General features: G+C 50.8%; 2 long non-coding RNA genes across 4 annotated transcripts in view; one reads left to right on the top strand and one right to left on the bottom strand.

Moving 5' to 3' along the window:
• The first annotated feature begins 57 nt into the window (after positions 1-57).
• On the top strand, positions 58-15,571 carry LOC104151813 (uncharacterized). 2 transcript variants are annotated; one of them, XR_695857.2, is made up of 3 exons: positions 58-1,278; positions 5,906-6,072; positions 12,128-15,571. It is a non-coding gene; the product is annotated as an uncharacterized lncRNA (long non-coding RNA). The 2 variants fall into 2 exon arrangements; XR_011140555.1 differs by having other exon boundaries at positions 58-4,972.
• Positions 15,572-16,359: 788 nt separating this feature from the next.
• Positions 16,360-27,894, bottom strand: part of LOC138066895 (uncharacterized) — a 53,927-nt gene continuing 42,392 nt past the window's right edge. Inside the window, exons 3-5 of one of the 2 annotated variants that reach the window (XR_011140557.1) lie at positions 21,487-21,666; positions 20,757-21,058; positions 16,360-17,897 (exon numbers count right to left, since the gene is read on the bottom strand). This is a non-coding gene — a long non-coding RNA (uncharacterized lncRNA). Of the gene's footprint in view, positions 21,667-27,894 lie in introns of both variants that reach the window. The other variant, XR_011140556.1, reaches the window with a different exon arrangement.

Here is a 27,894-nt window from a genome sequence, read left to right as displayed (position 1 = left end):
GGACACAGCTTGGGGCAGCTGACTGTAACTGGAGCTGCTCGGAGCAGGGAGCTGAACTCGAGCTTTCCAGAGCTCCCAGCCAGCCCACGTTACCCTGTGACTCTGCGGCGTCAGGGGTGGGAACAGGCTTGCTGTGGCATGTGGGACTGCAAACCTAAGTTATCGCCTCCATTTTACTCTCTTATCCACAGGGAAACGTAAAAAAGTACAAAATGTTAACTTTCGAAAAAACAAAAATATTTCACAGCACTGTCTCATTTGGCAAAAGGGCAGATGCGGGTCATTTGGTCTTCTTTTTAATCCAACCTTCTCTCCCCCCTCCCCCCAATTTAACATCAAACAGCTCCAGTCTCAAGCAAGGCCTGAAGGATTCAGCCTCCCTGGGCCTGGCCTACTCTGGCGTCGGTGCGACGGCGCAATCTCAGCTGGAGCTTCACAGCGCTCGGCACAACGCACGCAGCTGGGACCGACAGCAGCGGCGGCTTTGCTGCCTCTGCTTTTCCCAGCTGCTTTCCTCTGCGGATCCGAACGGGAGTCTTCGCCTTCACAGCTAGATCACCACATGTTCCCATTCTTTCATGTTAGAGGCAACCTCCTTTTAAGTGGATATTTATAGTGCACAGCGTGCGGCACCAGCTGGGAGGCATTACTCCAGATCCAAGCGCTTCCACTCGGTCCAAAGAGCTATTTGTGGCTTCAGCCCCCCTAATGCCATTCATTAAGTTCAAGTTTAATAGTCCTCACATCGCTTCTACTTCTTCTTAAGTTTGTACTGGAAAAACAGTCTCAGCTTCCACTAACTCTCATCCATGTAACTAACGTGCTGGACATATATATTACACATACATGCAACATGAATGTGATATATCATTGTGCAATTCAGTACATACAATTCCTGCCTCGGCGAAGCAAAACACGCTGCGGCCACCCCTCAGCACTGCCGGCTCTGCGGGGGGGAAACCCCCCGAGGGCACCGACCCTGGTAGTGGCGCGGGACATGGAGCCAGCTGAGACCCTATCTGCCACACCGCGAGCACGGGAGCGAAGCGCAGCGCAAAAAGGTGTTCCGCTTTCCGAGCTGCAGTTGTCTGCTTTTTAAACGTTGCTAGGGCATTCACGTGGTTTCAGGCAGAGTGTGGATTTTTTGGACGCATCCTTGGATCTGAGGCGTGTTCCCCTCTTTTCCAAGGCAAGGACAAAGCTGGTGCTTAGCTCTGCGCTTGTGTCCAGAGGCAGCATTATCCCTTCTGCTCCAATATTTCACTGCTAGCAAAGTCGGTGAGTTCTGTATCATTTATGCACTCAGCATTTTTCTTATTTCAGTATGATTCAGAGACTGATGAACTATCACAGTGCAGTGCCATGCTTTGGTCCTTTGCAGACTCCCTTCAAGACGCTAATCTCAGCAGGCCCTAATCTATAATTAGCCCTCTCTCCTAGTAATGTCAGGTGCTGGATATTGTATACAGCAAACCCTGCTTACTGTTTTCTGCTACTTCCAAAGATAATTAAGCAGAGCACAAACCAGTGCAGCTCAAGTGTTGCAGACAACACTACACAGCCGCTTTTGAGTTGTCAGCGTTTGTCATCCTGGCTGCTTAGCAGGAATTTGCATTAACAATATATTATAGTTTAACATTATGTAATTAAAAAAAATCAGATTTCCTCCATGAGAGAAGCATTAGCTTGTGGTGGGGGAAAAAAAAAACCAAAACAGTACATGGCATTGCAATCAACAACTTTAATGATGCGTGCGGGGAGAATGAAGTTTGCACAGGCAACCTTACATCTGTCACTTGCTAAATTCCGCGTACTTGACTTTTGCAATGGCAATTACTTTTCCTTTAATGTCATTTCTTGTTATGTATTTTATGGAGCCCGCGTTTACTCCAGGCTGGAATCTACGGATCCAACCTCCTGTGGTTATTTCCCCTGCAATAGATTGGAAATCAAGCTGCAATTTAAAACTTTTGATGTAAAAACCTGATAGGCAGGTTTATACCGTAGGTGTGGATACGGCCACCTGATTCTGCCCAGCAAATTACAAGTGATGAAGAGCCAAATGCTGGACCTCAGATCCTGTGGCCCATGGGCTGCAAGGGCCTGGTGAGGCTTTTTGGAAGCCCACCAGCCACTGGCTCATCCGTAGCGGCGTCCTCACTGCGGCTCGCACTTGTTAAGGCCAAGCAACAGCTTTTTCCTGCAGATCTCTGCGCTAATCTGCTTACTTAATTAAACAAATCCCCAGATGCAATTAGCACTGATAGTTAAGACTTCTGCAGATGATAGAGCGAAGGTCCTGGTGATTTTAATGAGCGCCTGACAAGGGTATCGTGTAGGAATGGTTGTGTCTGTTCCCTTGGTTTTTTCTCATTTGCCTGACCCTGGTAGTCTTGTACCCAATTAAAAAGTAGCGAAGCCATCATGAGAGGAGGCAGCCCAGGAAATAGCTGCCATCGCAGAGCATCTCATGGAAAGTTACCCAATTTCCATGTGGCCTTCCCTTCCTACCCCTGTTTAAAAGCATCACAGTGACTTTCTGCTGGGGTTTCTGCAGCACAGGCAAGGGAAGGGGGCATCTCGGGGAGATCAGTGAAACAAGCCTAATTCACGTTTGCTACCCTTGGCTTCCCCAGGGATCGTGCAAGAATCTTTTTTTCCCCCCCCCCCCCTCGTTTCCATTCATTTGGCCCTGCTCCAAAACCATTTCAGCCTCTCGCTGCGGATTTCACTGCTTCCCTTTCTGCTCCCTGTCCAGCACGGGCCACAAACACAACGCACACGCTCTGCCAGCCTGCACGCACAACCGCAGCGGCTGCTGCTCGGGAGTGTAGCCCTTTGGTCCCCAAGAAACGCGACAACTGACCCCCTGTGCCACCCTCAACCTGTCTGACGCAGGATGACTGTCGCATTGCTCGCTTGTGCCCGGTACAAGGCATTTGGGTTCGACAGTTGCGTAGTCCTTCCGCTGCCACGGTCGCAGCAGCCTTGTCCACAGAGCCTAGTTTGCATTTGCAAAAGCTGCATGAACCAGATCCTTCTTGGCAGCGGCCTTTATTCCTAAATGCCATCAGGGCTTGGGGATGCGCTGGTTGGTCGCAGGCACCCTGCACTCCTCCTTATTAGAGCTTGCTCTTCCACCTCTTATTTACCCAAGTTGCGTAGGCTGGGTACTTCTAACACTCGAGAAAACAAAGCAGTACCTTTTGGTACCTTCCTCTTTTTAAGGCTGTTGAGTGCAATTACCTCTCAGCCGTGGTCTCAGCTATTTCTTAAACAAGCCCCTCCCTGAAAGCACAAAATGACTGATGTCTATCAGCGGCCGTTACAAGTGATGTTTTACAGCAGATTTGTCCCACCTTGCAGCGTGCAGAGGAGATGGAAAGATGCTCCGTGCTGTTTACAGGCTGCGCAACTGAATCATCCCTGTGGGTTATTCTGAGGGTCACCGCCACAGTTGCTGTTTTAGAAAAAAGAAAAGAAGTCTGGAGGAATTATTCTCAAGGCCCCTATCTCAGCGGGCTCTTTCTTGTTTTCTCATTTATTGCTGCTTTCTTTTCTAGCTGAGAAAGCAGCAGATGTTATTAAGCTTTGTTAGTGTGAGATTTCAGGGGATAATCGCAGTGATTTGCGTCTCTGTTTTCCTAGATGTTAATACCAACATTGTTCTGGGTTTGGTTAATTAAACTGATTTATTCTAAGATCAGCGTTTACCTTAAAAGCACTAAAAACTTTCTGAATAGATGCTAGCTATAAATACTGGAAATGCTCGACGTGTGTATTCTTAAGGAAAATATAATATTTGCTCCTGAGCACTCTTGATGAACTTAGACTTCCAAAAGGCTTCATGGAAAGCTTTGAACTCAGTTGCAAAAACTCAGCACTCCTCCTTTCCTCCCATTGCCTCTAGCCAGAGCTGTGATTTTTCATTTCCCTGACAATTCAGGAAAAGAAACAGTCTCTGTGACCGTTTTTATTTATAACTGAGGTCCCGAAAAGTTGAAGATACATATTTCACATTGGCCAATGAAGCGTAGCTGGAACAAGACTAAAAAATAAGAGCGGGCAAGAACGTAATTTGGAATAAAATTGCGCTGAGCGGCACGTGTGCTCTCGCACGGTGTCTGGTCCCGGCGTGCTTTACTAGATGAATTGAGCAAAGACCTTGTAATGAAGGATCAGAGTAGGAAACAAAACTGGTGTTGGCCTAGTTCTGCCCTCGGCGACGTCCTGCCAACTGCAACACGTTTTAAAAATCCTTTCCCGTGCTAATGCTCGTGAGCTTTATAGTTCAGCACCGTGGGCCACGCTGAGTCCTGCTGAAAACTCACCCTTGCGCTCGCTCTGCTTGCGTCGGTCTGGGGCGTTGCTTTGTTCCCCAGGCGTACGCTGGTATTGCCTAGGTCCGGGTTTCGCCCCGTGCAGACGTACCCAGGCGGAAGTCGCTGTTAAAGCCGTCAGCACAGCTGGCAGGATCTGGGCCTTCCTTACTTCCCAACAGGGTTTTTATAACATGAAGTTAATTGCATCCGATGTTTCAGCTCCTCCGTTCCGTAGGGCTCGTAATGAGAGTCTGGCAAATAATTTCTTGTGTATAATTTGTTGCCTGAATTCAACCTCTTCCCCCGTTGACAAAAGCCACGAACAGACGGCAGTTTCCCTCCAGTGTATTCAGCGCTGCCTGAACGGACGCAGATACGTTTTTCCCCAGCTTGCCCTTCTTGGCGAGGAGGTCGGTTACAAAAACAACACTGCCCTTTTCAGCTACTCTGATCTTGGTTCGCTGAGGAGGTTGGGCCAGCCCGAGCCAGCCGTGCTCCCCGCACGTTGCACCTTCGGCACCTGAGAGGACGTCTTAAATCCCCGCTCCCCGGCCCCTATACGACAAACCCACCTGCAAGAAGTAACAACCGTGCGATCACGCCGTATAACCAAGCTTGGGATGCGGATACTCCCACCCCGAGGTGGCGAGGTGGGTGGCTTCTGCGCGTCCGTCGCTGCTTCGTGTTGTCCCGGCAGCCCGGGAAGAGCGGCAGGCGCCAAGCGGCGAGCCAAGGGCCGGCCACCTCTTCCCGAGCAGCGGAGCTCAGGGCGGTCCCCGCACCGGGAACAACTAGGAGCGCTCCTAGTCCTGCTTCAAACGCGCTGCCACGCTGCCCTCATGCCCAGAAAGAGAAGCGTTGGTTCAACAGGTTCCCTCACATAACTCGGGAGCTTTTCTGCCTCATTGGCCCAGCTCTGGGCACCACAATAACAACAATAATCACAAGAAAAAAACCCATTCTGCACAGCCCACTGGTCCCTCAGTCCCCGTGCAAAACCAGCAGAGGCACTGGCTGGAGTATTTTACTGCCAGAGCAAAACCCCCACCAAACAGCCACGGGATTTTTGCAGCAGTAGCAATGCATGTGGGAGCCCATGGCAAGGGCCGCAGGTCCCCAAAGGGACACTGCCCTGTTGCTGCGGGCAGAGGAGCCCAGGACGTCTGCAAGGAGGGCTGGCTCCTACCCGCTCTCGGGTGCAATACCCAGCACAAGCACGAGGGTGCAGTCTCATTTTCTGGGGAGAAAGGGCTCCCGAGAGAGCCGGCATGCGCGAGGGGGCTGTGCTAGGCAGACGTGGGGTCCCCTGCTCCAGCGGCACCAGCACCCTCTAACATCCAGCCTGACCACAACCTCCACGCTCAGATCATCCAGTTCAGCAGCAAGCATTACTTTGCTCTCAGGGTAGCTGCTTCCCCTCTCTGGTCGCTGGGATATGTGCATATATATATATGTAAGAAGTGGTGATTTTTCTTTCCTGCTTTACCTCTGTCTTATTTTGGTGGACATTATTTAGCAATAACAATGCAGTGAGACGCATCATCAATTTTCTTCTTACTTGCCATGTGGTTTTTTTGATTCAGAGGGACTGTGACCTTTGGATGTTACTGCAATAAAACCTCACAGCAGTGCCGCTACCAGACAGCTGCGTTGTCCGTGTGCATCACCAAACTTTCTCGGCTCTTTCAAAAGAAGAAGAGGACGAGGTACCTGACCCCAGACATGTCTGCAGCCAGATGGCAAGCCACGGGTGAGTTGCAGAAGCGCTGTGATAGCCTCTATTTCGTCTCTATTCCTTTCCTTACAATTCCCAGCTCTTGATTTGCTTTTCTGACTACTGTGCGTGGAGCAGATACTTTTCATACCTTGTTTCTGTATGCCCCCCAGGGCTCTCCCTCCTGAGTGCTGACAGCCAGCTCACAGCCTAGTAGTTTAGACATGAATTTAGGATTGCTCCTCCCCTGTTGTACCAATTGGCGTCTGCTTTCATCTGCTCCTGAAATTCCTGCAGTTTTCCCTGCTCCAGTAAGAAATTGTTTATTCTTAAAAACAATTTCAGAACAGCGTTCTCTTGTTTGATTTTTTGATCCATATTTTGGAAATCTTTTTTTTTTTCCCCCTCTCTAACTGAACCCCACCCCCAAAATGGAAAACTGATGTAACATTGAGAAACCTTTGGTGAGAAAGGCTTGACAGAAGTATTTTTTGCCAGCTTTTTCTGACTCCCACCAAACCTCTGCATGTCTTTTATGATTATGGCTTCAAAAGTTTAGCTTCAGAGCAAATCTGGGCAAGAGAAAAAGCCCTTCTCAAGCAGGCACAAAGATAAGGCACAAACCATTCCAGCTGCAAAGATCCCTTAGCTCCTCAAAGGGCTCACGTGGAGAGCAGCAAAATTCATCCTGACGGGAGAGCAGCAAAATTCATCCTGACTTGACAAAGGGGACCGACGGAAATTAGCTGTTTAACAGAGGTGATCTTTTGGTGGAGCAGAAACTGCTGCTAATGGAAGCAATTGCTTGATAAAGGCACCTCCTTGTACAACAACCTGCTGCTGTGTCTTGGTTGAGCGATTACATGGTGTTGCTTTAGGTAAGCACTGTTGTCGAAACAGCTCAGTGCCGCAGCCTTCTCATGCCTCCCAGACCGTTGTGTAGCGGCATTACAATTAATCTTGGTGAACAGCAATCTCAGTCTCCCCCCCCCCCTTAGAGGCTTCCTACTTCTCTGCTTTACCTCATGGCCATGTGGTCACGGGTGAAGGCTAGGACATTAGGCTTAGCTCCTTTTGGCAGGTGAATCCTCCCAGGGTGAATGGTGAGATCAGGCTCCCTACGTGCTGGTAGAAACTGCAGTTTCCACCCCCCCCCAGGTGATTTCAAAAGCAAAGGCAGAAAATGAGTTAAGGTTTTCCCCTGCTGCCCCTGGGAGTGCTAATTCACTGCTACTCGGGGAGGAGAACACAAAACATTAACTTCTTTCCATCTGACTGAGCTTCACCAACTGCAGCCACGGAAGGCGTGAGCGTGTCTGGAAGCAGGGGGTGCCGTTTGCGGTGCAGGATGCGTGGCTGGCTATCTTATTTCTTCTCTCTGCAGTGAGTTCATTCCACCTTGGGCATGAATTTCTTAGCAACATTCGTCTTACAGCTCACCCAGCTCCCTACTACACCCAGCTGATAACGTGGTTTCTAAAAAAGGTAAAATAAAATAAAAATCCCCCAATGATGCTTTAAAACCGTTAAGAGGGGTGAGTCATCCCTTTCATTTAGGCCATGGTACTATCTGAAGCAATAACTTCTTCAGGGTGGAGGGAAACCAGAGCTGCCCGTGCTCTCCCCCTTCCCTTCTGCATTTCAGAGCCCTTGCGGAGGCTCGCCCCGCATGGCTCCCACACTGGTCCGCTCTGCCCACATTGGACCTGCCCACCTTGCAGCCGTTTCTCCTGTCAGTTATTTAATGCTCCCTTTTTGCTAGTACGAGAGCACATTAAGCCAGTTTCTTCATGAAAGAAAAATGATCTTCCTCACGGATCTGTGAGGTGCTAATTAGCAGCCCTGGCTGGGTGTTCCCGGCAGACACGCTTCTTCTCTCTGCAAAGCGTTATCTCTGTGGACGAGAACACAACGCTTTGCATTAGAAAACTTGAAGTTTGCCACGTCAGACTGCCTGTCTGCTCTCTGGCTAGAAAAGCTGACAATAAGCATCTCCAGGCAAAGCAGGAGTCCCCGCAAGCCCTCCCCGTTTCACTGCTCTCTCACACAAGGTTTGGTTGGTGGAGTTTCATGAATGCAATGCATGCAAGAGAGATGCTGAGATTACGCTGCTATTAGGCTGAGGAGACGGGAGCCTGCGCTTAACATCATAACCTGTATTAGCTTTGCTGATGCAAAGCCCTGCACCAGAGGTGGAATAACCCCAGGCAACAGTACGAGCCAGCAGTGGGTCTTTGTGATGATAAGGTACAAGTGCTTATGGGGCCGAATTCAACGCAAGGTCAAGCAAACTGATCAGTCCCCTGTATTTGACACTTAGGGAGGCTGCGTCTGGAGTATCGAGCCCAGTCTGGGGTTCTCCAGGACAAGTTATTAACAAACTGGAATGAGTCCAGCAAAGGACAACTCATATGGTCCAAGGGCTGGAGCACATGGGGCATGAGGAGAGGTTAAGGGACCTCAGTTTCTTTTGTCTCTCAAAGAGAAGTCTTATTGCTGTCTTCAGCTGTGTAAAGGGGCTACGTCAGGGATGCACAGTGAAAGGGCAGGAGGCAAAGGAAACAAATTGCAACAAGGGAAGTTACACTTGGAAATGAGAAAAAGTCCTTCCCTATGAGAGCAGTGTAGCCCTGGGATCCCCCTTTAATAAGGGGAGGTCTATAGGGAAGTCCACGTGCCATTTCCAAGACATTTGGCTGGCTGCTCAGAAGAGAGGTTCTTTCTCACCTCAGCCCTCCCGCACACCTGCTAGCCATGCTAAAGGCGGCTGCAAACACTGCTTCATCGAGGTGAAGGCCCGGCTTCTTTCTTCCCAGTGGAAGAGAGCTGCCTGCCGCAGGAATTGCAGGGCCCCCTCCCTGGAAGCGGCTGGGGCTGCCCTGCTCTGGGTGTAGGACACACCAGCAGGAGCAGTGGAGGAGGAAGAGGAAAGTCCAGCATTTCTACTTACGGATTCCTTCCCTGGAAAGCCAGTCCTAAAACGTAATAGCTGCGTTCCAAAAATCCCTGACTATTTTGTCGTCTCACGAGAGCTACAACTCTTCTGAACGTTTTTAACTCGGGAAACGTCCCACTACAAAGCTACCGGAAAAGACCCCGATGCCTTTGGGGCAAGGCCCATCTCTCTGCCATGTCTATATAGCGCCAAGCACAAAGCGGATCCTCCCCCACAGCAACGTATCTTCAGCACAGCCGTAATAACAGTCAAGAAAGGTACATTCAGGAGAAGAAGTAACATCTGTGTCTGGACCCAGGGACTTTTTTCCTCGAGGCTCGCCAAGTCAGCAGGAATTGCTGAAAGCCCATTAGCAGCACCTATGGACCTGCCTGATCCAAGGAAAGAATGTAAAATAGCCCTGTTTATTGGGGCTTGCAGTCTAAAGTTCATCTCTGCCTCCCAGCTCTCGGCTGGGCAGAACGGGAACAGCTTTCCTGTGCAAGACTTCATTAAGATTGAAGAATTGTTGCCTTGCGCAGAGATATTTTCTGTAGCAGAGCTCAGCTATGACTGATGCTTCGTACTAAACCTGATTAGTATTCACAGCAGAACAGAGGCGGAGGTTCAGAGTGAAACTCTGACGTGAACAATAAAATGGAAAAAACTCATAACTTGGAAATGCAGCGGGTAGGCCCCCCCCCCCAGCCAGGGTTAGCTCTGCACTTTCATTACGATCCCAAATGACGCCTGGGAGGAGCACAAACAAACAACAGTCTTTGCGGTAAATGACTTCTGCCAGGCAGCACCGCCAAAAGTGGTGGGCACGGTTCTGCCCTCTGCTGCGGCACCCACCCGGATTTTATGGGTCTGGGGGAGCTGAGCCTCACTGTATTAAATGCAGCGATTTCTCTTGGAGCTCGACAAATTAATTTCGGCAAAAAAATGAAGCGGGCGGAAAAAAACGCCCGTCTCTGGGTGACATCAAGCATAATGTTGTTTCGGGAATAGCAGGAGCCCTCCCTGCGGGGAGCTCGGAGGGACGCTCGCGCCAGAGCCCTCGTGGCAGCGAACCCCTTTCCATTCGGAAAGCTGAGGAGCCTGAACAGGAGTGGGAAGCAGAGCAAGCTCCATTTCCACCTCTGAACCGAGGAGATCGCTCAGGGGAAGCTCGTGAACGCATGAGAAGCCTCTGCTGTCGTCAAGAGTTTTTATCTGTGCCACTGTATTATTTTATTAGAGCCTGGCTAAAAGGATTAAAGCCTGGCTGCGTGACAAGTATAACACAGAGCTATTTAGTGTTGTTATCAATACTGATACCATTTCCAGAGGAGCCAAAGTCTACCAGGAGCTATATATAATAACATGTATGTGTGCATAATAAAGTATATAATAAATGCGACGGGCCATTTAGTTAGTCTATATGGTAAGTGTATCCCATTCAAACAAGTGGATTTTAATTAGAGCTGGTCAGACAACAAATTTCCACCATGCAGGAAATGCTAATGCTCCAATAGTGGCTTTAATTATGAAGTGGAATGAAAAGGCAACGTTTCAGCGTGGCTTCTGGAAGACAAATTCCCATCCAAATTCCTTCAGCCACACTGCAAGATTGAATATGCAAAAGTCACATTGTGGTTATACTGCCTAACCAATATAATGGAGCGCAGATTATGGACTGCAATGCATTAGTCCTGATGTAGAATATAATGTATTGCTGTCATCATATCAAACTGAGATTGATCAAGTGATCGGTTACAGCTTTATTTATGCGAAAGCAGAAAGCTGGAGGGATTGGGTGGGATGGGGGAAGCTGTTTCTTGCTGAAAATCTCTGCCACATAAAAATGTTCTGTCTGGTTTTCTCTGCTCCTGGCACTCTTCTGCTCAGCCTTGATCCACAGGCATTTTCTGATGAAAAAGAAAGTTTGCCTGGCCCTGGGCAGCTTGCGTGCCCAGCTCGGGTCTGTGCTCCTCGCAAGGGCGCTGAAACATTGGAAAGGGTTCAGGAAAGGACAACAAGACTCGGCCAGGGGCTGGAGACTATATTTCGCTTTCAAGGAGAGCGAGAGCTTGTTCTGCTCCGTTTATGGGAGAGAGGAGCAGGAGGCGCCTGGGTTTAGCATGTGCAGCCTTCAGGGGGTGCAAATCTCGGGAGGCTTTTTCAGCAGAACGAGGGAAGAAAAGGCTAACATTTCTGGCACTGCCGTGGGATTGGGGTGGGGTTTTGCTTTGAACTGACAGCAAGTCCTTGAGGTTGGTGCAGGGGAAATGAGTGAAGTGGCCGTGTTTGGCTGGGCAAGCACCACGGGGAAAGCAGGGCCTGCGGTGTAGGAGCAAAGCTGAGAAGGGGGAGACCATGGTTGTTTCTGCCCCCTACTTCTTTCTTTCAACCTACAAGAAATGGGTCGAGGTCAGTCGGCAACATCTGGCTACGAATGAGTTAGAAGCAGCTCCTTGGTTTTAGAATGCCCCTTCTAAATCTCTGCACATCTCTCCCATCCCATCTCAGCCTTCAAAACATAAGTAGGTTTAAACGACAGCCCCAGGCCGCTGCTCTGGTTTTAAACCCATTATGCAACGCTTAGATACCATGACGACAAGCGCATTATGAATTTGGATAGATATGCTAAGACTGCGTTCCTCTGCCATGCAAGGTGTCCTTGAAAAGCTGATATTCTTCAGCCTTTCCCTCTGAGCAAGATTACTGCCTTCTCCCCTTTTGCCCCAGAGCAGCGGTTTGCTGCCTGTAAGTGGCAGACAGCCCTGAAAGGTCTCCAAAGAAGGGTAAGTCCGTTGCCAGAGAACGTAAGCATACTTGCACTGGAAAATGTCTAGGAGTCAACAAATTGAGAAGACTAGATGTCAGCTGAGTTTGTAGCTGTGAATACACACGGAAGGAGAGTCTATTGTAGCCTTTGTAATGGCGTTCAATGCCCCGAGTTAAACGTCCATCAATTAACCTGAGGTAGAAAGGTCTAGGAACACTTCCCTGAAGTGACTATAAATATAATTTGCTGTAGTTATGAAGTCCCTTTCCATTACCACAGCTGCTTAAAATGGCTTTACTCTACCTGAGAATCGGGTTAATTGATTTTGACTTTAGCTCACATATCTGTTCTCAAAGAAATGGTATATTATCATCGTTACTTCCTAGGGTTACCCAGAGATGGATGAGGACCCCTGTATTGCGCCTGCAGCTGTACGAGCACAGCAGCATCCCAGGACAAAAGCCCACTCCAGATGCAAAGAGCCCAGGGTCTCAGCATAAAGAGAAAGGAGAGGCGGAGGCAGCAAAATAGCGCACGTAGGGAACTGGGGAGACAGCTTTCGTCAGGCATATTTATAGCAAGAAACAGCAAGAACAAGTACGAGGCCAGCCTGTCTCTGCCCTGCCCCACCGGCAGTCGTTCCCACACTGCCCGAACACGGACACTGTGAAATCCCGGCTTTTACAGCAGGGGCTTGGGCTCTGGAGCCTAACTCAGCATGATTTGTATATCCAGCACTAACTGGACTGAACGGCACATTATCTTCGATACTAGAAAGCCCGAACCGCTGGGACCCCCAAAGCACATTGCTGTCTTTAAGGCTTGCCATCAAAAGCAAACATTCACTACCACCTCCAGTCCTCAGCTCCGCAGGACGATAGCAACGCGTGAAACCCTAAAGAGTGAGGATAAGAAACTCAGGGGAAACAGCCTCTTTGGACTGAAGCGGCAGCGGACCGCAGAGTTGCAGTCTGAGGTTTCAGATGCTCACTGCTGGAGAGAGGCCTCAGAAGCACCTTTTCCCACCATTCAGCAAACACCTGATCTCACGTGCGCCAGGGTCCCTGCACTAGCGTTGTGTACAGTTGTTTGAGCGCTCGTTGCTTCAGTTGCTATGCAATGCGTGTCCTTCCCCTGGCTAGGCTTGCTAGTTTACATCATTCCCCCCAATTTGACTGATCTCTGACGAGACCTATTGCAAGAACGAAGAATTCAGCGAAGAGGCATGACTTAGAGAAGTCACGTGAACAGGGGGTTCTTTTTTTTTAAAGAATCCTCTAGTGCTAGATCCTTAAGTGCAGCAAAACACCAGATATATTTTGGGTCTTTTAAAATCAAAACAGGGTCTGTTCTAATTTGTGGAAATTAGTTTGTTCTCCTATGGAATTAACCTCTCTTCCCTTGAAACATGCCTGGGGTAGAGAAGGAAGGCGGCGAGATGTTAAACATTTTTGTTAAGAGTGCAGGGGAAGTATCCCATAGCCAATGGACACGCTGTTGTGCGATGATGATCCAGATGACATCTTGTGAGCTAAGCTATTGCCGATGCACTGTTTTGATTTAATAGGGCACAATCTGTTTAGCTGGAGCACTTGGCTTCTAGGTACGTGAGCCTGGGAAACAGCCGAATGTTAGCTTCCACGTTCCTGCCTGCTTTCTAAGCTTGTCCGAATGCTCAAATACATGCTTGAAGTTGCCTGTTCTTATTCCAGATGGCATCTCATTGGAAACAGTCATGCCCAATGTGTGTGAATAGGCTGTGATGTGCAGGAATGTTTACTAGGCAGCTATAGGTCATTTGGCTCCTCAGGCTGCCGCTGAGGGTCCAGCACTGCCTCTCCCAACCAAAGGGACCATCTTCAGTGCCAGCAAGGCTCTGGACAGCCACAGACACATTCAGTGGTGCTTATGGCTGGCAATGGCCAGTGGCACCAACGCACAGCCCTGGCTAGACCATTGCACAAGGCTTTTTTCCCCATAAAACTCTCAGGTTTCCATGGCTGCCCCCTGCCCAGCAGCAGCTTTGGCAGGCGCCGCTCTGCCTGCCTCCATCCCCAGCTCCTGTAAGGAGGCCCCATAGTCGCAGCACCAGTGCCAGCAATGCCTCAACCAGGCAAAATGACTTACATGATAGAAACACCTCCAGCTCCAGCTCTGTTGCCCCAAGGGCAGCACCCTGCCAGCATCCCACTCCTCACCCCGTAGACCGGAGGTGCGTGAGCTCATTCAAGCCCAGTTAAAGCATTAAATGCAGACACCTGTAGGCAGATAGCTTTTGTGAAGGGATCTCCAAGCTGGGGGAGCAGAAGCAGGGAAAACAGATCTTCTCCAGATGAAACTGGAGAAGTCTGGGGTTAATTTGCAACGAGTGTGCCTGCAATGGCCAACAGCTGGTGCATTCAACCACACAGTGCTTTGCCCTGTGAGGGTCAAGGAGGAGGTGGAGAGAAACACCACTCCTGCGATGCTTTCACCTAGCATCACCACCACCACCAAGGGCTTTCCAGGGCATAGGCATTCCCCGCGGCTCTAGGAGCATTTGAGCAATTTCCACTCTGACAGCCTTTGAACTCTGGCCATGGCCTGCCCCATGCATGGATGAGCGTACAGCTTGTATATACCATTACTCCCTTGCCAGGAGTAATATTTATCAGGCCATTTAAGCTGGCAGCTAGAGGTTCCCCTGGATTTCAGCGTGCTTTGAAACAAGTGTCAGGTAACGCAGGTTCATGCAGTTTTTCCATTCTTAGGGGGAATTACAGGAGAGGTGTGGCCAGAGTAATTTGCCCTCGGTATTTGAACTCTATGATTTTTCCAATACCTGATATTTCCATGTCTTACTCAGGGTCAGATTTGGTCAGGTCATCGTGGCCTGACCTTGGCACATTCCAAGATTTGTTTTCCCCATTATTATTATTTCCTTCTCTGCTCTTCAAGGAAATTCTCCCATCTATTTTAGCTAACCACTCCAGCAAGTAGAAAAGCTGGGCATTTTTTTAAGAGCTATGTGGCCAGGAGGGTTTTTCCAAAGTGCTCAGGTATCTGCCAGAAACGATCCAACACTATAGCTATCAACATGGAAAAATGCTAACAGCAAAAGGCTCAGATGAAAATTTAAGATACACAGAGGTGAAGATATTCATTTGCTGATTCCCTGCCTGAGCGCCTCGCTCAGCCGCCTCTCTCTTGGAAACGCTATCGAGCGAGAAACATTACCTGCAGAGACAAAGCTGTGTGGGATCTGCTTCTTTTCTTAAGCTGGTAAAGACGGTGAAAAATAACGGGGAAAACGGCGGCGTGGGCCCAGACTGCCGCGGCGCCTGCAGCAGGATGCGTCCGCCTCCCACGCAGGACTCTGCCGCCGGGGGGCTCAGCCCAGGTGCCCGGGCAGCGGGGCGCTACTGGCCTTGCATGGGCATGAAGGGGTTGATTTAAAACCTCCCTGTAATAAGAAGGGCACTGGCCCGCAACCGTAGTTTACCCGAATCGCATCCCTGAGTTGGAAATTTGGGCAGCTTTGGTTGCTACCTCCGTTTCTCCGTTCTGTTTTAAGCCTGGAGCCGCAATAAATACAGGTCGCAGTTCCTTTCCTTTTGGCCTAGGAAATACTCTGTCAGCAGCAAGCTGATTTTCTCATTTAGCTCTTGATATCATTGTTATTGTTGCTGTTAATATGTGTAATCATAATAATTATTATTAATCGGGGCTGTTGTAGCGTCGAGGGCCGTGCGAAAGGGAACAGCGTAAAATCCTTCCGGGCCAGGCAAGCAACCAGCTGCTCTCCTGGCACCCGAGCGGTGCGGGTGCGCTCTCGTTTATTGTCAGCTTCCCACCTGCCACGTGGCTGCCGGGCTGCGCCGGCCTGCACGGCGCGGCCGGAGCGCGGCCTTCGGCGGGCCGCCGCGCCGTCGTTAACGGCGAACCAGCGACGGTTCGGATAGCAGACCCGCTTCGAACTCGGTCCTCGTCCGTTTAAGTTGCGCGCAGCAGATCCCAGAAAGGGGGGAAGCGTCGGTGGCGGGATGAAATCGGTGTCTGTCAAACAGATAGAGCTGCAGTAAATTACCAGTTACCATCAGTGGGCTAAAACTGGCAGTGATTAACCGGAGACAGAGCAAACGGGAGCTGTGAAGCTGGAGTCGCGCTAGCCGGGCAGCGCGTCAGTAACGAGCTGCGGCAGGAATCAGAAGGGCCTCGCCGCACTAAGATACTCCCGCTCGCGTGGGTCGCGTTAGTTGCCTGCTCGACGGCGCATAAAGAGACAAAACGAAAGCGAGCTTCAGTTCGGCGAATTGGACGAGACGAGGTACGAACGCGACGGCCTCGGCTCCGCTGCGGCTGCGCCGCCCGAGCCTGCCCGCGCCAGGCCGCCGCGGGAACCGGCAGCCCTGCTTAGCTGCAGCCGTCGCACCTTTGGGGCGGCTGGTGGGAGCTCCAGGCTCCAGCGGCCCGGTGGGTTTATTGCCCTTGGGGAACGGCGTTTAACCTCTTTTCTGGCTTGTCCTGGTAGGACAAGACCGCGTTTGTTTTAACGGATGCTACCGGGTGCGCTGCTTCCCCGCAAAGCTGAGTTGAAGAAGGTGGCAACCGTGGCCCCGCTCGGCTGGGCCGGCGAGCTCTCCCTTTTCCGTGACAAACAGAAAGTAATGCGTTTTCTTACGTTAGATAATCAAGATGAGAAACGGCTTTAGAGTGACCAGCCGAGCAAGAGGCAAGCCAAGTCCAGGTCTGGCTGCTGCGCAACTCTGCAGACAACAAAAGCCACTGATACAGCCTCTGGGTTTCGGCTTTTTAATAGCAGAGAACGGCCTGAACGCCTTAAACTCGCACAGAATAGCGAAGAGCTGCTGCGGGAAAGCGGCACCGAGGAGGCCCTCACCGAAGAGCGGCTCCAGGCGGAGGAGCGGCATCGGGAGAGCGTTGGGTGGAGGAGCAGCTGCCGGCGCTTTGCACCTTCCCTCGCGAGCCGCGCTCGGCCCCGCGGGCCGCTCGAGCGATGACGGTTGGACTGGTTTCCCCGTGACTCGCTGGGACTGGCCGGTTTGGGTGCAGTAGCCGCCTTAGGAAGGGGCAGGGAAGGAACGGCCCAGACCGCGACGCGGACGTCAGTGTCCTGCAGACCTGCCACCGCTTTGCAGAGCTGCTCTCGGATGATGGCGGCCCTTCACAAAGCAGCAGTCCGGTTCACAGTTAACATCGGGGGCCAAGGGGGGGAAAAAAAAACAAAAAAACCCCCTTTATCGCTGGATTTTTGCCTTTGTAACACAGTGAAGTTTAACTCCTTTAAATTTAAACTCGGCGCAGAAGCAGGTTTTGGCTGCCGGCAGGCTTTTTCCGTCTCGCATGGAAACGGGCTGGCGGTCTCTTTAGCTCACGGCGCGGGCAACGCGGCGGCAACCAGGCAGCTCCCCTGCTCCTTAGCCGGCCCGCGTTTTAATATCCTCCCCCTAGCCGGGGCACGATGTCCAGCTCTGCTGTGCCTCGCTCAAAAAATCAGCCAGAGCAGCCGTTCTAATAATACCCAGCCTTGAATTTTCGATGGCAGATTTCAGGAGGATTTAATATTACAGCTTGGTTGCCAGATAAAGCTAAATCCTCAAACAAAATCCTCCCGCTGTCTTAAACCTTTCTGAAACGCTCTCAGAAATGCACGCTACGTATTTTCCTTAGCGAGCCCATTACACAAAGAAATTACTCTGTCTCCCCGGAACGGCAGGTAATAGGGATTTATTGTATTTGGTGGCTATTAATAGTCATAACGTGTTCTCACACTGAGCACCGCGAACGGTTACAGTACATTACAAATGGAAAAACCAGCGTAAATGGTGACACGTTAAATGGAAAAAGAGGGGTGCATCACTCCTGCCTGCAGCCTGGTTTTGGTAGCGGAGAGCAGGCTGGCTCTAAGGGGGGGCTCTTATCATTTCTTGCCTTCCTTTGATGTGCGGCGTGTTCAAAACCTGTAACAGTGATAGAGACCCTTTGCTAATCCAGCCGCTGTCAAGAGCCGCTCTGGCTGTGTTGCTGGGCCCTTTCACAAGCTGGTCTTCAAATGCACGTGGCCAACTTTTCCTTCAAGTCGCCTCTCTAGTTTCTTTGTGCAATGTGCTTCAAATGGCTCGGGGCCGGAGGTTGTCCGTTTGGCCGTCTGCTTCCCTGCGCAGATGAAAGGAGAGAGAAATTGTGGTGAATTTTCTGATTTTCTGCTCCGGCAGGATGGAAAAATGCAAATGGAGCAATTTCCTCGAAAAAGCTGCAGCGCACAGACAGACTTTGCTGGCTCGCTATTACTAAATTCGTCATGTTGTAAAGCCATCAATAGATGCCCAAATCCTTACGACAGATTGCTGCAAATCTTCTGGCTAGGACACACGTCCCCGAGACAAGCTCACCAAATTCCAAACCTTTTACTATTTAGTGAAATTATTCAGCGCTCTTGGGACAGAAGCGCGCCGTGCGATCAAGGTGACCTCTTCTGCGCTCAGACGTCGCTGGGATGTAGAGTACTTTGCCAAGCTTTGCTTGCAGTCTGAGCAGAGGCGCTTTGACATGCGAAAGCCGTTTCAGATGTGCAAGAAACGGAAGCTGCGTTCAGCAGGTTTTTCTGTCTAAAAAGTTTTATCAGCCCACGTGAGGCCGTGGCAGCAGCACTCGGGAACACGGGGCAAAGGACGGGAACCTTCCAAGAAAAGGCAAAACGAATTCACTACCCCGTCGCGTTTCAACACTGCCTTTTGAACGAACGCCCTGGGAATCGCACCGCGTGCGGTTCCAGTCGCGGGCGCAGAGCGAGCCACCGTCGAGAATGACCGTTTCCTACAAAACAGGAAGCGAGCTTGGCTCACAGTTTAGTCCTAAGGAAAGGAGTGTAACGCCCCTTCGAAAGATCTGAGCGCTGCCTTGCGCCGTCTTTTATCGGGCCGACGTCTCGGCCTCGCTGCTGCCGCCCGGGGTCCCGCCGCTCGCGGGGCTCTGCGTGAGCGGCTCCTGCTTTGCTCTCCTCCTTTCTGCGATCAAGGCTCGCGTTTGCTCTGCCTCTTTCCCGAGCAGCTTTTTTCCCCAGCTCTTGGCTGATTCTCTCCACGTCTAAAAAAGAGAATAATCCCCTTGCGCGCGTGGCTTTGGCTTGGCCACGGGGGAGCATTGCTGTCTGCAGGCAGATGTCAAGATTGACTTTGCAGCCTGCCCGATCCTGGTGACGGGAGCGCTCAGCCGAGCTGCAGAGCTTCCCCGCCAGCCGGCCCGCGCTCTCGGGGACGAGCCCCGCACCCGGCCGCTCTCCGCTACCTCTGCTGACTCGCGGTCCAGCGCGGGTTTTTTTTAAAACCTTTTTTTTGGGGCTGGTTTCAGCAACTCTGGGCGGGCGGTTTGAACGAGGCTGGTAGGACGCCTTGTGTCCGAGGACCGTCCGTGCCAAACGCCCTTGCTGCTGCCCTTTTCCCCGGGCGAAATCCCGAGCGATCGGAGGCGCCGCAGCCAGTGGGGCATCATGCGCTTGTCAGAAGAGATACCCGCCATGCCTGGATGGCTTTCGCCGGCGCTTCGCCGCAGAGCGGGGCGCGCCGCTTGACATATTGCAAGCTGAAGGAAAAGCTCTCGGGGCAAAGCAGAGCCAGGGAGGCGAGAGGAGGAGGAGGAGGAGGAGATGCGAAGCGCGCTGCTTGGCCGGCAGCTCCTTTCAGTCTAAGCGGCGGGAGGATTTTTGCGTCCTGCAACCGCCTGGACGGCGGCGTGCTGCTCCGCTCTGGCTCTCCGCTGCCAGGGCTATCAAACCTCTCTTCTCCACCCCTGCCCTTCCCCTTTCCAGGCTTTCTCCGACTTGAGGGCACATCTGGCTCCAACTCCATCGCGGAGGCTCATTCCTTCCCCCTTTCCCATGGGACAGCCCCCATCCGCAGGCCGTGAGCGGAGCTGGCTCAGCAGCAGCTCCCAGAAGACAGCCGGGCAACCAAGAGGGATTACGCTCCCAGAGAGAGACCCGCGCGCAAGGCACCCATCCCAACAGCGCAGCCCTTCCCGCACCTGGCCGGGCCCCGCGCGCTCCCTCCCCAGGCTGGAGGCACGGGGCGGCCAAAGGAGCGCCGCCGCCGGCCGCACCGAGCGGGATCAATGAGCTGCCCCAGAGCTCAGCCACTGAGGGCTTAAAGCGCTCAAGAGCGGTATTTACAGAGGAGGTACCGGTTCTGCGCCACGTTTTTAACTAAAACCAGCGATGCCAAGCCCTCGGCTCCGTCCCTGGCAGAACCTAACCAAACCAAGGCGGGAGGGTTTTGCGTGAAGCCAAGCTCCAGCCCACCGGGGCACCCGCTCGCGGTGGCCCTCCGGCTTGCAAACGGTGTAGTTCGGCTGTAGCAAGGGCTGCAAGCGACTGCAGCCCCTCTGACGGCGAGCCGGGGATGTGCAAAAACTTCAGCCGGCGGCAGAGTTTGGGAAAGGGGGAGGACGCGGATGGATGGAGAACATCCGGTCTGTTAGAAGAAGGTAACTCCCCCCTCAACCTGACCCCTGGCCTGGGGAGAGAAAGCAAAAAGCGTCCCAAAAAAGGGATAACAGCAATTAAAACCCATCCATTGCAGATCCCCGATCAGGGACTGATCTCGTCAATCCCTGCTCGGTTTTTAGCCTACCAACGTGAACTTAACTGAAAGGAGAGCTGCGAGCTGACGGAAGAGCAGCGGTAGGAGGTTATTTGGAGAATGCCAGCCAAAAAAGAAGAAAATTTGTAGGAGGGGTTCGAAGGCTGGAAACGGGCTTGTTTGTTCCAGGCATAATCTGAAAATAGTCCAGGGGTTCGAGGTTGGGAGAGGGGGCTGCACGCCAGATATACCGCGCTCCGCTCCGGCTGGACCGCTTTGAAACAAGGGTGCGTGCCCTCTAAACTAAGTGAAAGCTAACAGAAGAACGTACTGTGTTACACCGAAGCTTTTTTTTTTTTATTTCCCCTCCTCCGTTTTTGGGTTACAAACACCCAAAATGCCCAGTTTCGGAAGATGTTCGGAGCTTTTCGCAACTCACCTGGCCGGAGCCGAGCTGATGCCGAAGCTGAGCAGCGTGACGCCGGATGGGCTCCCTGGCGGATGGCTCTGCAAGCTGGGGACGGCTGGGATGACCACCAGGAGAAATTCACGCGCTCCTTCCGCCCAGCCATGCCCGAGGAAATCGCCTGCCCGGCGCCCGTGCTGCTTCGCGCGGGCTGACGCCAGCTGCTGCCTCGATATCCCACGAGTGCCCAGTGCCAGAGAAGAGGATAAAGCACGATGGAGCCCTCCGCAGTAACCTGTAGTTTGCTAGATCCAAGATGATGTTTAGCACCGTAGCTGGCAGTGGGGGGGGATAAAAAAAAAAAAGAAAACAAAAAACCAACTGGCTTTAATAATAGACTTTGGAGGCCTTCGAATTGTCACCAAAGACGTTTTCTAGTGACAGTTTGTCTGAATCATATTTGGCACTGGTAATATACCACATCTCCTGTCACTCTTTTAATTGCTTTAGAGCCTTTTAAAAAATAATTAAGAACACCTCTGCTTTCAGAGCAAGCATGAGAGAAATAAGATATCCCCAGCTGTTGCATTTTAAGTGGCAGATTGTCCTGGCGCTGCAGATAAGCTTTCTGAGCAAACAGCGTGCCGACACGAGAACAACCCCAAAGACAACTTAATTTTGCATCCATTTAAGTGGTTGGGAAGGGAAGTGTAACATTTCAGAGTTAAGGAGACAAAGGAGCTCAGTTAGCTAATTATGTTACCAGAAATGTGTGCTGAATGGATTGGTTCCACTCTTGGCTGGTGAAAGCTTGAAAAGGGAATACAGCTCGACTGCAGCCGACTCTAGCCTAAGGTGGAAATCATCTGCAGGTTTCTCGTGCGCAAAACCAGAGGATGTGAGCTCTTCGGGAAGCGGTAGAAATACCAACGTTTCGGGATTCCTGTTAGAGCCAAACAAATCGTTTTCTTTTGTGAGAGATTTATCTGATGAATTTCCCTTGCCGCCCATACGTTGTGGCACCTCGCAGTCGCGTTCAGGCAATTTGCTCGGGTGCAGGTTTTTGGGGCGGCGGAGCAGCGCTGACTCTTCTGCGCTCGAGCTGTTTTGCTTAGTTGTAAGCAGTCAGCGGCGTCCTGGCAGGGTGGGTGGAAGAGGGGACCTAGGTGTTCCTAAAACCCCACAGCTTGCAACCTCAGGACCACTTTTCCCCTAGAGAAGGAAGCCACGCAGGTGGGTTAAATTTGGGACTGCCCTCAACCCCTCTGACCCCCAAGCAGGGGCTGTGCGTGTTATATCCCTGCTGATGACTCAGAGGAGGTAACTGCAGATGAAACCAGTGGCGTCCTGTTTTCAAGAGCCTATTTGCAAAGGTGACCCATTAGCTCAGGATCATGATCTGGCCACTCCAAGGTTCACAGTGCTTTTTGTCTCTGAGCTGCTTTGGAACCCAGTCCTGCTTTGAATTTAGGCTGGACTAGAAATGCCCCCAGATCCCTTCCTGCCCAAAACCGTGGGATTCATGATTTAAAAAAAAAAAAAAAAAAAAAAAAAGGCCTTGATATTTTCACCACATTTTCAGTGTTTCAGGGCCTTGCCTTCAAAATTTCTCTGTATTGCAGGTAGATCCAAAGAACGTTTAAAGTATCTTGCTCAACCCACAACCTTTCCCTCTGCCCTGACTTCCTTTCCATCCCGATACTGTTGTTTTGCCTTACTAGAAGTTGGTGACACTCAGTTACAGTGAGCTTGATGTAGGGGTTCAGAGTCATCAGTAAAGCAAAGTCCATGTTTTTGCACAGCTGAGGAATAACTCAGGGCAATTCCCAGCCCGGCTGAGGTCATGAGTTTGCCAGGGCTCAGCCCTGACACACCTGGTCCTCTTTGCCCTGACAACCCTCCCAGCACACGTTGTCTCCCCTTTGCAGTCTGCCATCGAAAGCTCACTGCCAGGGTCACACCCAGTCACCATTTCGTTAGGATGGCAATTATTTATCAATCCCTAATTGGCAGCAAACAGCAAGGAAAATGAACAGAGCAATTTCAGTTACTTTGCTCGTGCACGAACAAGCATTTTTGAGGACAGCCGTAGATAACTGCAGCCCTGCCGCAGAGTCAAAACCCCGCTGCGATGTTACAGAGCTCTACCTGTTTCGCTGCTGGCTACCTGGTCTTCGTGAAATAAATACGTACTCAGTATCACTGCGCTGACACTCTCCATCAGCTGGGAGGCTGATGGAGGAAAGGGGACCATAATTTACAGGAACAGCTGAGTATTTCTGTTCAAAAGCATCCGTGCTGTGCTTACGGCTGCTGCACTCTTACCTGAAGGCTTGGATGTCTGATGCAGTTTGGAGTCATGTCAGTTAACTACAAGGTTTAACTAATTGCTATATATAGAGAGAGTGCTTGAAGGTCTATTGCTGGAAATGTTAATAACTGCCTGAGATGGAGTTACCCTGCGTGTCTTTTCTGCCTTTTTTCTCTGGTGCTGTTGTTCTGCACGAGCTTTTTCCCTGCGTGACCTCGGCTCTCAGAACGAACAAGGTTAAAGCACGTAAATGAGAGGCTCTTTGAATGTTATTGGGAGAATTGATCTCGGAAACCGTTAGAGGTTTCTTAGCTGCCGTGAGGCATCCAGAAACATCTCTGGAGAGGCTCTTACCCTCTCCGTGTTTTCCACACAGTGACTCACATGAACCAGTGTAGGCTCAGATGAAACGCACTCGGCTTGAATTCTGCAGCAATCCGTCTGCATGCTGAGGAGCAGAGGGATGTGTCGGTGGGGTCTCTGTGACCTCAGCAGATGCAGAGCTCTGGAGGCCCTGGAGGGTGTTAAAGACAGGCTGAAATTTTTCGTGGCCACCTAAGAGACCTGGGACCTCAGCTCTCCCCGCAGAGCAAGGATTTGAGCATCCACAGTGCACAAATCGCCTTGAAGTCACAACCCACCCTAGTCTTAGGGGCTTAGGGGCTAGAGAAGCAGCAAACCACAGGGGCAGACTTCCCATTTCCACTGTCCTGCTCCCAACCTCCTCCCCTGGGGAGGAAGAGGAGCAGGTGAAATGAGATGGAGAGGAGGGAATATGGTCATGGATGCCTCCACATGCAAGGGGAAGAGACCAGGCTCCTTACCAGCCTGCGGGAGGGAAGAGCTGGTTGGGTGCATGATCACGTCCCGCCCTCTCTCCATGCACAACCTCCCCTGGTGGATTTGGACCCCATAGTCACGCTCATCTTCCCCATCAGCCAAGGACCGTGCCGCCATGGACTCTCACAGGAAGAGGATGAGGTTGCGATAACTGGGGATGACACGAGGATGGATTAATTATAGTGGCGTGTTGTCCTAACTCAATTGCTCCAGGGTCAAGGGTAAAACCCCAGGCTGGGTGTTGGGTCTTTTTACATCACGCCCTCCTCTGTCCTGGTAGATGCTGTATAAAGGATTTACAGGTCACCTGGAGAGGCTGTGTCTTTAAGGGCACATCGCTACATTATTACAGGCTCTAGGAGAAATACTTCATGCAAATCCTCTTTGGGTTGACATACGAAGACAAATGATTCACGTTACATGGATACAGCCTAGAGCTGCTGATGGTTTTGGCCAGAGCTTTTGTTCTTCCTTGCAATCAGAGGCAAACCTGCCAAATGGTGTTTGCTCGGAAAGGGAGGAGACCAGAGCATAGGAGATGGGGACAGGTCTCTGTCCTGATGATCTAGAATGGCCCTCCCTGATGGGTTCCCTGGTTGGCTTCTTTCAAGTTGCCCCCAGCTGCCTTCTGCTGCCCCACCGCTCAGCTGGCCCCAACCACCTGCCCAAGGCTCCTAAAAGATCTCCTCGCAGTTTTGGACCGGGATTCATTAGAAAACCTACTTGCCACAAACCATTTGCTGCAATGGGAGAGGTATTAGAAATGATAACGTGCTTTGAAAAGAACTTAATACATGACAAGTAAAAAAAAAAAACAAATTCAAAACACATAAAGTGTTAACAGAGTTATGAAAAAGTTGGCGTCTCCCTCCCCAGCACTTCTTGTCCCACAAAACATGAATCAGTGGTCACCTAGCCGGAGTGGCACTACAGTCCGGAGAAATTCATCACAAAGTTGCCCCTCATTCACTTAATGGTTTAGAAATGGTTGTGTTTATTCCCGTCTCAATTTGATCTGCACCATTTGTATGTTGGACCCCACCACCACCCACTTGCATCTGCACCCAAAGAGTAAACAACAGGTTTCCTGGGGTTGCTAGCTGACACCTCTGCAGGTTGAGGCACAGCGAGCCTTCCACACCTGCCCTGTGGGACATGCCCTGTCCTCCCCGAAAACAGGCCATGTGTTGTGTGTGCTGGAGTGTCCCTGGTGGGCTCATTCCAAGAGGCTGAGCTGGTGGTTTAACACAACTGGGGCATGTTGCTGAGCTTCCTTGAGTCAGGCTGTGCCACTGCTTTGCGCTCTGCAAACAGCGCTGGGGTTAATCCCCTCCATACTCGCACAGGAGAAGGCAGAGGCCCCTACCAGCTCCCCTTTACGTTAGCAAGGGGAAGATCTAATCCCAAATGACCGTTCTGCCTTGCAAGTGCTTTCTTTGCTTGGGACGCATTTGTAGTCTCATTTTTCAGAAGAGAAAAACAAGTTAGAAGAGGTAAAAAAGCCTTGTCACAGCTGGTAGGCAATATTAGGACCGGCAAGACTCCTGTTCCTGGGATCTGAACCATGTTATGGGCTTAAGTTTTGAGGTAAGGGTCTGGTCCCTCTTCTCCCTGCACCCAAGCCTGCAGGGTGATTTCTCTGGCCAACCACTCATTATTGCACAGGGTTCCCAAGAGCTCGTTGGCCGGACTGGTGGTAAGTACCAACTGTGAGCAAACCCAGCAGAGTCTGGCTGTGTATACACATACACCTGAAAGCAGGTGGCATCTGCCTAGGTTATCGCTGCGAATGTCAAGGGCAAAATTTGTCTTGGGAGACTGCATTCCAGTGCAGTCCTCCCAGACACGCAGTGTCATGGTGCCCTGCAGGACATGAAGTTGGAGGTCCCTCCTGTTCCACCTGGCCAAGTCTTTTCCCCTTCCTCTCTGAGGCTGATTTCTTGTTTTACCTTGTCTCCCCATCTCCCGAGTCCCCATATGAAATCCCCATCAGTTCTTTGAAAAGCTTATGCATAATTACAAAAACGCTGCTTGGAGAGATTTCTCCCTCCACAGTTGTTTCCTCTGTCTTCACAAGAGTCATTCTCTGGGTGCTCTGTTAGTTCTCTTAGGCAGGCAGGATTTCCATCTTATTTGCTGGGAAAATGCCGCTTCAGCAAAGATTTCCAAAGTGATAATTAACATACACACAAAACAAAAAAACCTCAAATTTTATAGCAACACATTAGGAAATCCATTCTCTGCAAGGTGGAAGAAGATATTATGCAAGGGGGTGAAAATCCCTTTGAAAACTCCGTGGCGGACACGTAATCTACTCAGTAAGCTATTTAAAAATCAGCACTGGTAAGGTATGTGTCAGCCTCCAAAAATGCTAAGTAATCTGAGGCACTGATTTGCAGCAGCAGCCGTGTTTTTCTATTCCCTGCTCAGGAAGCTCCAGATAGGAGAGTTGAGCAGTGAAGGGGACAACGTAGCTACAAGCCTGGAGCTCCTAGTGGTCCCCACAGCCCTGCTCCAGAGCGGGAGGGAAGGGGCTGCTCATCTCTGCCTCCCGTGGTGGGAATGCAGGGCCAGAGAGGGTGCAGATAACCCTCCTCCCCCAGGAACGCCACCCGTGGCTGAGCAAAACCCCAGAGCCGAGGCATCTGGGGAGCCCGGTGCTGCTGCCCGGAGAGCTGAGCTGGACAGCCTCAATGGGAGTCGCTTGGTAAATCTGCAAGAGGATGAAGGACAGTGTTCATGATTCCTAGCCTGAGCCACGTACAAGTTATGCAGGTGACATATACTAGCTGTCTGGCCTCCAGTTAGAGTCAACAGAGGGACTTAAATGCCTCCCTGGGCACCTCATCCTGCATGAAGATGTGGCACTGAAGGTAGGAGGAAAAAGGGGGGACCAGATACAAAACCCTATGGTACTCTCTATGGAGGACAAGGAAAGATCACGAAGAATATCAGATGCCAAGATATGTTCATAAAAACTGCCCAGGAAGACATTTTCATGGCCCTCTCTGGCCAACCTGAAGGGAAATAGTTTAGCCATTTTTGTGCAATCAGCAGAAATCATGGTGTTTTTAGCATTCAATCAGCAGGCTCAAAAGAGAATGGAAGTTTGTTCTGAGATCTAGCGAGGAAGACACGGTGAGCAGGTCTGGTGGAGCTGACTGGGAACGTGCAGGGACAAAAGAGCAGAGGCCTTTTACAGCAACTCTGGAAGAAGACCATCCCATTTCTGAGAGAAACCAGGTATAGCAGGACCTGCTCAACCTTATCCTGACAATGGGCTGGCCTAATTAAGGCTGCATCCCATTCTGGATAGAAAAGACAACCACAGTTGGGCTGCTGTTGAAAGTGGAGACATTTTAAGAAGACCCATTAAGTGGCCTAGTTCTGCACAAATAACTTCACAAAGAGTAAGAGAGAAGTATGTTGTGTTCCACCATTCTTAGTCCCTGCAGGTACCAAAGGGACAAGGCTAGAAACAAGAGCTCAGCCATCTTCAGAAAACTCTTCCTGTAGGAAACCTTCACATTTCATAACTAGGAAACCATCCAAATGACACCAAAAATAAAAAAAAATGCTCCCACCCCCCAAACTGGAATTTTAGGCTCACTTGCACTGGAAATGTTGAAGCTTCTTATTGCGAAATATTCAGTTCAAAGGAAAAACCTGTGTTTTTTCTTGCTTGGTTGCTCCAAGAAGTTTGTTCTACTTCCACCAGTTCTCAAACTTCCTTGCTCGCTTTATCTGCTGCTGATACAGATTTTCAGAAGGGGATACCTGCTTGCCGTGACAAGTCATGACTGAGTGGCTCCAGAAAGCCTATCCTAACTATGGCACAATGACGTTAATACATCAAGCAGCGGCCACGTGAAACCTTTTTTTGGAAAAGATCTATCATTTTCTTCCCTACCTTGAAGAAGAAAGCAGATTGTTTTGAGCTGAAGGTTAGCATCAGCTATAAAAACACATCCATCCACAAGGGAGATGGAGATAATTTTTCTTCTTCATTTCAGGTAAGTG

Source organism: Struthio camelus, chromosome 3, assembly GCF_040807025.1.
Source record: "Struthio camelus isolate bStrCam1 chromosome 3, bStrCam1.hap1, whole genome shotgun sequence".
NCBI classification, from domain to species: Eukaryota; Metazoa; Chordata; class Aves; order Struthioniformes; family Struthionidae; genus Struthio; species Struthio camelus.
The sequence above is the reverse complement of the archived record's forward strand: the minus strand, read 5'-3'. Positions and strand labels throughout refer to the sequence as shown.